Source organism: Notothenia rossii (genome assembly GCF_949606895.1).
Source record: "Notothenia rossii genome assembly, chromosome: 8".
Taxonomy (NCBI): domain Eukaryota; kingdom Metazoa; phylum Chordata; class Actinopteri; order Perciformes; family Nototheniidae; genus Notothenia; species Notothenia rossii.
Genome location: NC_136906.1, coordinates 7,582,760 through 7,594,079, shown reverse-complemented (window position 1 = coordinate 7,594,079; position 11,320 = coordinate 7,582,760). Strand labels below are relative to the sequence as shown.

General features: G+C 41.4%; 1 protein-coding gene across 1 annotated transcript in view; it reads right to left on the bottom strand.

Annotated features, from left to right (window-relative positions):
• The window catches only part of pvalb6 (parvalbumin 6), a 53,289-nt gene extending 52,704 nt beyond the window's left edge, over positions 1–585 (bottom strand). The window contains exon 1 of the mRNA XM_079644489.1: positions 451–585. The gene's annotated coding sequence lies outside the window, so the exon portion shown is untranslated. The remainder of the gene's footprint in view (positions 1–450) is intronic.
• Between the last annotated feature and the right edge of the window lie 10,735 nt (positions 586–11,320).

Genomic DNA, 11,320 nt, shown 5'->3' with positions numbered 1-11,320 from the left:
AGGAGGCAGGCACCGCTGCGTTTGTAGACATGCAGCTGCTTTCAGCATCCCATTCTCAAATATTGAATCATTTCTCTCACTCTGTTTTCTGCTCTACTGTATAACACATTTGGAATTCTTCTGTCACACCCTGGTTTCCGTTTCTCCTTCTTCTTGAACTCTTTTGTCATTTTTTTATGCAGACTGTGAGTGCTGAATAAAAATAGCCTTCCTCTTTTCCGATGCTTTTAAATTCACTTTTCCCCAGACACACCGTCACCATCACCCAGCAGTGTTTGCATTTTATACATCTTGTTACTGTCATGTCACTCTGCCATATACTGCGGAACAGCTTATACCCTTATTCTCCTTTTTCACACATCATCCCGTCTTCCTTTTAAATCAGAGGTGGATGCATGCAATGTAGAGGACCACCTACATACAGTAACACAGACATTTAAAGGCACTTACCTCCGGGGACAGGGACAGTGCTTCTGAATCCTCTGTAGTTTTGAAGGAAGACCGGAAAGCCTGCAAGCTTCTGGCGTCTGGACAGAAGTGAAGGACAGAAAGAGATGAAGAGGAAGAGAGTGTAAAGAAAAGAGACAGCGGAGATAGTGAAGTGTAAAGAGAGAGAGATAAAGTGGAGAGGAGAAGGCGGTCTGTGCGATACAAGAGGAGGTGGAAGAGGAAGAGGATGAAGAGGAGGAGGAGTAGGGTCCTCTGGCTGGCTGGAGGTGAGATGAAGGGGAGAAAGAGAAGGAGAGACAGATAAAGGACCAGGGAGGGAGAGAGAGGGAGGGTGTGCTGGATTGGGATAGGATGGGATTGTGTGATGTTTGAGAGGAGGAGGAGGAGGAGGAGGAGGAGGAGGAGGAGGAGGAGGAGGAGGGATTGCAGGGAATTGAGGAAGAGGAAAGTTGGAGAGAGGAAGGAGGAAGGACGGGTGAGCATGCAGACTGAAGAAGACAGAAAAGCTAAAACATTCAAAGAAACCAGTACTGTATGTTCACGCGCTTTAATTTGTTGGAAATTAGTCAAACTATCACCACACAACTCTCTCTTTACTGTGTCACAACTGTACGGTCATTTTATCGTCATGAGTGAAACCAGGGACAGACCTCGGACTGAACATATGCCCTCGACTCTGACCCAACCCGGAACTATCACACCGTGTGATGCGACAAGCAGACGGCTTTGAATGTTACATAACCAATGTCAATTAAAACTCTTTAGCCAGAATTGCTTACAGTGTTTTTCTACCCACAGCTGCTTTAGAGTATAAAAAGCTCCTTCACTTGAAATCCCTGCAGCTTTTGAAGGCGAAAAGAATGATAAACCTTCAGCATGTGATGTGCAGTGCTAGAGCAACTTAAATTGTGCTTACAGCTAATCTTTCACTGGACAATATGATCGGAGAGATTAAAATTCGCCAGACTTCTACAGATTTACGGTAATTACTTCATTCGATTTCTTTAAAAACGACAGCAGGCTATAGCCACCAGTGGCGGCCGGCCCATAGGGGCGCCGCCCCCCCTCTTCCCACATTTTAGATTGTCATTAAAAATAACGAAAAAACATATTTAAAAATCTAACATCAACAGAAGTCATATATTAAGCGGTCATTTCTCTTTTTTTTCAACGGGGGAGCATCCGTTGTTTGGTCAACATTTCCACAGCCCCACCTAAAATATTTTCCACCAGCCGCCATTGATAGCCACTCACACAAATCAAATGCTTGGATACTTCATATTCTGTTTTTTTTATGTAGGAGACCTTCCAGTGTGGACCAGGGCGCATCCTGGCCTCTTTCCGACTTGAAGAAGTTACTCTTTACTCCGGGCACAGCCGCAATTCCAATAGACGCGTTTACGTTAAAAAGAGGTTTGAGCACGTATTGATCAAGGCTTCCGTACGACCTCTTAAGCTGCATTCACATTATACGAGATGTGCTCTTTGCTGATTGCAAGGTTGGGCGCAGAGCCTTGCGGAAAAAAAAGTCAGTACAGTTTGGTTTCCAGGGATAGGACCCTTGCTACATATAGTTGTTATCTTATTGGCTGCGCGTCAATAGGTCACCGGTCACAAGGTCAATAATTTCAACTTTGGGAACAGCGCTCAGAGACTATCTTGAGCAGCAGAGTTGGGTGTAACGCATTACAAAGTAACTGTAATAATAACAATATTACTTTTGTCGGTAACGGAGTAGTGTAACGCGTTACTTTTATAATTCAGTAATCACACTACAGTTACTAACATTGCCCCGACACGCGTTACTTCGTTACTTTTATAAAATAATCACACTCACTGACAGACAAGAGGGGTTTCCGCCGCAGGTTTGTATACATGTAGGCCTACGTAATCTGCACGTCCACATCTCCACGTGCAGTGCTGCATAAACATGGCTGAGTCTTTTCATCTGTAAACGTCCTCAACGGGGCCGCTCGCTCTCTTTTCTTGAATGCCCTCTCACGGGTGAACAGTTCAATGTCCCGCTTCATTGTAGGAATTCTGCCATGTCTCTACCACTTTAGTTTGACCATCTCTGTTACTAAGTTATGGAACACTAAAAGCCGTTGTGTCCTTGGGCAAGACACTTCACCTGAACTTGCTCCTGTGGGTATTGTCCACAGTAGATGACCATTACATGTATGTATGATCTGTATATGTAATGTGTATTTGTAAAGCGCTTTGAGTCATTGATAAAGTGCTATAATAAATATAAGGATTATTATTATTATTACTAAATAAATAAGTAATTAGATACCTTACCGTTACTGCGCTCATAAAGAATGATAAGAATAAGAATAATGCGTCTTGAACTGGTTTCATGACGCATGGTTCATATTCAAGTAATATGTAATATGTAATATATTACTTTTTTTTAGTAACGACCCCATCTCTGTTGAGCAGTAGTAGTAGCGCCTAGTCGACCATAGCAACACAATGGCAACTTCAGCGCAGAGTCATTTTACCGTGTGTCATGTGAAAGCAGCGTAATGTGAACTGCAAACTGCATCTTGTTTTTCCGTGGCGCTCCGGCAGCACTAGCCATGGAAATGTAAAGGGCAACAGACTAACAGTGGTTCCACAATGCCTGAATCTGAAATCATGTTATCCAGGATATTTTCACTTGGCGGGTAATAACCATGTTTGCCTTAGCGCTGTCTCCTCTCAGTGGGCAACTTAAATGATTTTTTAAAGGGAAGAAAACATGATTAGAAATGAACACGGCCATCAGCCACCCTGGACCGGCCGTCACATGCACCTGTACCCGCAGACTATCAATTTCAGAGTGGAGAAAATGTCCTTCCATCCAGTAAATCACACTGTAATCCCATCCAGTGCTGCTGTGTTGCAATTAACTTTGGAGCCATAACTTACGGAAGCAGAAGACGGAGAAAGGCAAAATAAGGTGAAGAAATAAGAGCTGAGCGAGTTTCCTTAGAGACACGAATTGGGTGGTATGTGGTATGCTACGGAAAAAGGATGCAGTGATAATGATAGAGGGCATTGAAGGCCACGTGGAGAGCAGAAGAAGAGGAGCAGATTGGCCTCTGGCTGAATGCACTCAGGGATGAAAGGGTGGTGAAGAAAAAAGAGCAAGAGAGGAAAGAAGAAAGGAGGATGAATGAAGGTGAGGAATCTGTCTTGTGCTTTTCATACATTTTTCGTGAAGGTACAATGTGAACAGTGACATACACGCAACCTAGAAACAAGTTACAGACGGATTATAAAGCAAAAGGCCTCTGGGCACAGACAAGTAAAGACTCCAAGACTAAAAGTGACGCAAAACATACTGTGTGTTCATTTCTCTCCTTTCTTGCCTCCCTTTCTTGTCGTTGCTTTGCATTTCTATTTGCATCTCTTTGAGGTCATTTTGCTTCAGATTTGTTGGATCTTCGGTTGTTCAGGCTTTCTTTGTGGAAGCTTTTTGTCAATTTGAAGTCGTTCTGGATGTGTGTTTCTGTCCTTTCTGCCAGTGAGGTTTCTGGCTCTGTTTGCCAGCAGGTTTATGGAGAAATAACTGGCCTCATTTTCCTGGAAGGATGTAGCATGGGCCAAGGAAGAACCCATTGAAATTCGGAGCGGATCTGATTCACAGAGAATTATATTTCAATTTTTGGTAGCAGTACAAGACAGAACATGCATTTCCACTTTGCTATTTTGTTTCTTCACAGTCTTTTGGGGAGGTTTTATTGTGTCTTCCTGGTTGTGTTGCCTTTCTTTACTCATATTTATTTTTCTGGGGTGTTTTTTGTCATCGTCTTTTTAGTCATCATTTCCTGTTTCTTTCCTTGCATGTGTTTGTGTTTGCTTGTGTATTAGTCACTCCATGTCTTTCACATCTGATTGACTTGCCCGCTCTGTGACTGTTTTACCTTTGCAGGCAAATGAATCCCTCGCTGAATGCACTGAGGATGTGAAGCATGTTAAAGGACCTCGAGGACATGCTTTTTGGAATAAGCTCCTGATTTACGGGTCAAGTCTCATTCGTCACAGTAGGACCTGAGGGGCATGATAGGACCAACGGTAATGAAGATGAGATGCTTTGGAAAATCTTTTTTTATATTCCATGTCAGAGGTCTGGGTCACCCGCAGTAATCTGGAAATAGCAAGGCGAAGATTCATTTTCTTAAGGTGAGGCTTAATTTGCTCAAGGACACTTCATGAGGGTGGATGCTGGCAGAGCTTAGACCTGGGACTGCTTGTGTCCTTTTTAAAAATAGCTTTACTTAGCAGTTTAAACGCCTCGCTGAAAATGGCCGTCCTTTTCCACTAAAGCCTGCTAAAGCCAGCAGTACTGGCCCTAAGCTGGCCTGTAATGTGTTGTCATCAAAACACATTGTTGTTATGTTGTGCTGCACTATGGGATTAAAAAAAAAAACAGCCTCCAGAATGTGTACTTCTTTTTTATAGCCTATCAAACAAATGATTTTCAAGTTTCAAGGTACGGTGTAGATATAGCAATGACAAACTTAGGTCACAGGCTCCTCCAACAGTGAAACATATATATAGGACATAAAACAGATCAAATAGGGCAAGAAAATGTGCATACATTGTTTAATTTAAAGGTACCCTATTATACTGTTTTTCATTAATATATTATAGGTCTCAGATATATACAAAACATGTCTCTGATTGGCTGAAACACCAAACAGATCATTGCACAATCCCATAATCCCCTCTGTTTCAGCCCTGTTTCAAAAGTGCTGATTCTCTGGCCGTTTCTCAATCTCGAGGAAACTGGCTTCCAAGCCAATATTTCAAGGATACTACGTCATCGAGTGCCGCCGAAGGACTGTTCCAATCTCCAGCATACTTGGAATTCCACCGAGGCCGCGTCCTTGGTTTGGGGGAAATTTTGAGGCTGCACATGGGTAGACTTTGCGTCCTTCAAATCCCCACAATGCTTTGCGCACGGACCAATTTCCCCAAATCTGTGCGGAAAATGTAAGGCGGGGCCTCTCATATGACGCACACCTGCACACTTGCTAGCCTGTTCCACTCTTCGTTTTCCGATTGCCACGAAGGATTCTTGCCTCGCTTCTGAAGGAAGTGACTCGGAAGACATGTGCTTCCAAGCAAGCATCCTCACGATTGAGAAACGGCCTCTGTCTGTTACTTTAGATGAAAATAAGGAGCCCCTCCCCACGCCCCTCTGAGAGATATTTGGTTAAAAAGAACACAATGGTGCTCTAGGAGGAGATTCAGGTGATAAGGGGGGGGGGGGGGTTACCTTGGTTGGTGATTGGCTAATGGTTACACAAGCCAAAATCTCATTATGACATCATAAAGTGGCCAAAATCTGATCAGCTCATTTTCAGACAGGTTTTTATAGAAATGGATCAGGACAAAAAGAGAGAGAATCTTTTTTCCTGAAACGTTCAGAGTCTCTTTACACAGAGGAGACACATGTTGATGTAGAGAAGACATGAAGAAGAGGATTTTGTATAATAGGTGACCTTTAAATCCCAGAAAGTGCCTTTCATGGCATTGACATACTTCCAATAGTATCATGGGAAGTAGCTGCCTCTTCACACATGCGCAGCACAAATTAGGTTTCCGGTACGGATTGGTTGGGGACAGCCACTGGCATAAGAGCAAGAGAGAGAACAAGATCTCAAAGATACAGAGAAAAAACACATATTATTCATTCAGAAACAGCTCATGTTTGGACTCAAAACTATCTGAGGCAGCAATTGTCAGAGAAGTTTCTCCACTACTATAAATCCTCACAGGCTATTACATGCACGGTTAAGTGAATGCTTTTGAGTGCTCGTGTCATTTAAATGGCTGCATGCAACAGTGCTGACACGGGAAAACATTTCAGTACAATTCCATAGACTTGCTTTCATTGTGCTGAAGTGATTTTGGGAAAACAGGCAGTAATGGAAGGCAACTGTTCTGTGACGGTAATAGCATCAAGTGTGTGTGTGTGTGTGTGTGTGTGTGTGTGTGTGTGTGTGTGTGTGTGTGTGTGTGTGTGTGTGTGTGTGTGTGTGTGTGTGTGTGTGTGTGTGTACATGTGTTTGTGACCCCCAAAGAGTAACATGTTTGTGTGTGTGTGTGTGCGTGCGTGCGTGCGTGCGTGCGTGCGTACGCGTGTGTGTGTGTTTGCGTGCGTGCGTGCGTGCGTGTGTGTGTTTGCGTGCGTGCGTGTGTGTGTTTGCGTGCGTGCGTGCGTGCGTGCGTGCGCGTGCACCCAGAGAGAGAGTGAGGAGGCCCAGAGTTAATGAGACAGGAGGCTGAGCGCTAGACGTGTCTCCACCAGTTGTTTATCAGAGCAGAGCACTCGGCTCAGATTAAACTACAACTACTTTATAATTACTCTAATGTATTCTTATTGGACGATGTCTTTCCTAATAAAGACTCCAATAATTGACTTTCTCCCTGCCTCCTCCTGCTCCTGCCCTCCCTCTGAAACACTCACTATTGATCTCATTAATTTATATTACATTCTCATTAGCCCTGAAGAGTAGTTCATTTTACACCAGCAAGATGGTGGCTGTGTAATGGTGAAAGCAGCGTTATTACTAAATAACAACAGATTGGTGTAATCACTACTGTGTGAACATGGCATCAGCCATGATTAATTAAATATGGGATAACTATTTGTATTCCACTACCTGTTTTGATTCCCCTAAAACACTGATTTTCAATGCAGGATACAAAACTTTAAGATGAGTTGTGTGGAAATCAAACCTCTTCCTGTTTTATTTGCCATTCATGATGTGAGAGGTGTGTGTATTCATGGATAAGATTCCTTTTTTATCTGAAGCGAAATCAGTTGTCTACCCTCAAACGGTATTTTCATGATGATGCTTCCCTGACAGTGGACATCTCTAAAAAAAATGTTGCATGCTAATTACTGGCTGTGCACAACATTGCCAAAAGTATGTATCTGTAAAATCAGTCTGAAAACTAATTGAGACCATAAATTGCTACTCTGCGCTGTTGAAGCTACACATGGATAGATTTAACAATGGTGAATCTTTCTTATCAGTGTAAATCACAAAGTAGGACAGCAGCAGCTCTGAAAATGACTCATTGGAGAAATAGGGTTAGCACTTTAACTATAAAGCTATTAATGCGCATGTGAACAGAAGTTCTCGCTATAAAGTGGTGTAGGAATAAGTCCTAAAACCCAGGTATGAGTTAGCAACACTTCCTGTTTCCACGTCTCGAAGTCAATGTTTTTTTAAGCTGTCCGACTTACGACAACATTAGCGGCCTTTAGCTTAGCGGTTATTTCGTGAAGCCATGTCACCGTTAAGCAGTTTCTTTGTAACCTTATATGCGGAGATTATCCCGTTTGATCAAAAGCAAATGGGGAAATCCAAAAGCCTTTTGTTTAGGGATCCTTAGGTACGTCATCCGTATTTAGGAAGGTGTGTTTTTTATAGGCTTGCTACAATATCGGCAAAGCATTTCAGATATTTAGGGAATAGTTAGGAATGTATTTTCTTACATGTCTGAAATAGGTTTAAAGGTCCAGATTGTGGAGTGTTTATCTGTGGAAATGCACTGTGGCTGTGACATTTCATTTGGAAACCACGGTGTCTGGGGCGGATGTGATTTTAAAAAAGCGAGATAAACTCATTCACACAGAAAACCATTTTAAAACCCCAGAGGTAGTTCATAATTAGATCAAACAAACCTCTGGCACTGGACGTGTTTCCTGTGAATTTGTCCAATTCTGTGTGGCGTGTAGGAATTTAGCTCTCTGGACTAAATGCATATCTTTGTCCTTATTAACATCAATCTACATCAGAGGTGTGATTTTACTGTAATACTAATCAGCAGTTATAGCATGCGATCACTAGATGGCAAGATTGAGGTTGAAATGGTTGATCTGCTGCCTGGAATATTGAAAGTTGCATTATTGTATGATTATGGTGCAATCAGGTACAATTCAATGGCTGAAGAATATGAAAACACATCCCCGTGCATGAGTAAGAAGAAGTAGAAGAGGGACCTGTGTCCACTTTCTTAAAGTAAAGTGACTTGTGAGCCACATTTTTACATGAACTGCCCTTTGCAATAACAAACTTGAATGTATTTAAGTCATGCGTCACTACAGATACAGTCTGTCACCACTTTGGACATCTTGCTTTTTGGGTGGTTAATCAGATATGTACAGATCAGCAAGTTGATTGGTGAGTTCCTCATTGTTTCTAAGAAATAGAGGAAGTGTTTTTTGTTTTAACGTCTTTACAGAAATAAGTAATTCTAGTCTTCCCAATTTGTCTGGGCGCACGCCTAACTTATGGGAAGGTATAGCAACAGTTCCTCATTGAATATCTGTTTTTATTTAAATGAAAAAGAAAACCCGCGCATGATCAGGCAAGAAATGGAGGTCATGTGATTGTTTTAAGACCCTTTGTTGCAACTCCACCTTACAGTTAATACTGTACAACGCCCATACGTTTTAAAACCGAGGTGTTGAGTATTATAATGGACAATTGTTGAGAAACGAAGTTGCAGCAGTACAAATGAGGAATTGGTCACGTTATTATCGGAACTCATGATCAACTTTTCTGTGAGTGAGGCGTTAAAGTAGCTTGTTAGTAGGAAGTCATACGGCAAGACAGTGAGAGAGACAGACATGATTGTTTTTAATGTTTTACTGATAGGGACATGTCAATAAAGCTTCTTAGATTTTGATGGATCAGATAGATAGAGTCAGCTTTGAACCACAGGTAGTGACAATAACAAGTATAACTAATTCCCCAGTAAATAACACTAGATGTTTTTGCATGCATGCTTCTGGCTTTTAAATGTCCTTTACATCGTCTTCCATGCCGTTACGTTTTTTTCTCCCTCATGACTCAAAGGCATCACGCCAAGATCGCCAACAGACTGCAACATGGCTCACGATCTGAGACAAGTAAACATCTGGATCCGTCAGAAAACATTAAGACTTTTCGGCCATATTGAGATGACAAGTGTGACTATAGCATGAATGTGATACGTTTGCTGTTATATGTAAAGTCCATGTGGCATGTGTCGCACTTATCTTGTGTTTAAATGTCATTTTAAGATGTGTTTCTGTTTGACTGTATCTTCACCCTCCTTATTTGTTTCATTATTTGTAAAGCCCTTTTAATTGCCTTGTGTTGAAATGTGCTATATAAATAAACTTGAACCTGACCTAGAAGACTGTTAATGCTTCAGAGACAGAAGAGCTGAAGGAAATACTTGAGTCAGAGTTCAGTTTGTCTTCATCTATCCTGGTCTGTCAACATCTGTAAGAAAGGCCCAGCAGCGACTCCACTTAACAACCTGGAGGAGAAGCTTCTGATGTCTTTCTACCGCTGCTCCATAGAGAGTGTGCTGGCATATTGCCTAACCACGTGGTGTGCCAGCTGCTCAGAAAAGGACAGGAAATCCCTTCAGAGGGTCATCAACACTGCCCGGAAGGTCATCGGCTGCTCACTGCCTTCTCTGGAGGAACTCTTCAGCCAACGTTGCTTCAACAGAGCAGGCAACATAATTGCAGACTCTTCACACCCTGGACACTTCCTGTTAGCTCTGATCTAATTCAATCAAGGAAAAACCGACTGGAAAACTGTTTCTACCCCAGAGCCATACGAGAACTGAACACCGTCAAACGCTGAACTGAACAGTTACAACTTGCAACTGCACTACTTTTTAATAGTTTTATTAACTGATCGACATCAGAGACGCAAAATATCATCCCTGTGTTTTTTATATTGTAAACTGTATTTAAATTATGTGCGGGCATGTATGCATGTTGGTATGGATGTGTGAGCATGTTGATGTGTGTATATGTTTATATAGATATATATTTATTCGTTTTATGTGGAAATACACTGCGGGGATTGCTTTTTTAAATGTCGTACCTGGTGCAATGACAATAAAGGAATTCTATCTATTCTATTCTTTACGGACCTCATATCGAGGTGAAAAGCGCATTTGAAGTAGCATTTATCGTTGTTTGTTTAAACGTTTTCCTGGTCTCCTTACAATGTTGTTTCCATTCAACAAAAATGCTTTGTCTACAAAGTTTGAGCTAAACTTATTATTTCTCTGGGGGGTGGATGGATGGGTCCAACCACTTTCACTCAAGAGGGCTCTGTTGGTGCCCCATGTGAGGCTAAAAAGTAAATGTTTACATATTTTAACCTCTGTACGTAATGTGACGGAGCTAACCAGGGATCTTCTACCTTTGGAGAGTTTCTTACTCCACAACATTTTCAACGTATCTTACACTACAGCAAACAAAAACGGGACCTTCAGGTTGTGTAGCATGTTAAACGAAAAGCTAATGTTCACTTGTAATTACTTCTTTAAACTTACAAAAAGTATCATACTTAAGTTGAATACATATCTTACTAAACTCAAGTATATAAATTAAGTTATGTCACAAATGTACATATTTTAACCCAAACCATGATCTTCTACTAAACAAAGCATTTTTTTAACTTTCATTTTATTACACAAAATCTCTTTTTATATTACATATTTGTATCTAAAATGGTAACCTTGGAGAAAATAAGTTTCCATAGTTAAATATTAAGTTTTGTTGTATGGGAACATATTTGTCATAAATATATGTCGTGACCTTTATTTTTTTTTAACAAAGGACTTCAATCAGCACTCAACCGATCAAAACAGGTGAAAAAATATAAATTATTGTATTTATCCCACCGCCTTTAAGAAGTGTCTGTATATCTGTGTTTTTGGGGTTAATTTGATTCAGTGATAGTGAAACCCCTGTGGGTTGGTGGGGGCGGCTCTGACTTAAAATTGAACAACCAGAGTGACTCACTGTTATAAGAAAGCGGGCACAGTAAAAAGTCATAACATGAATACC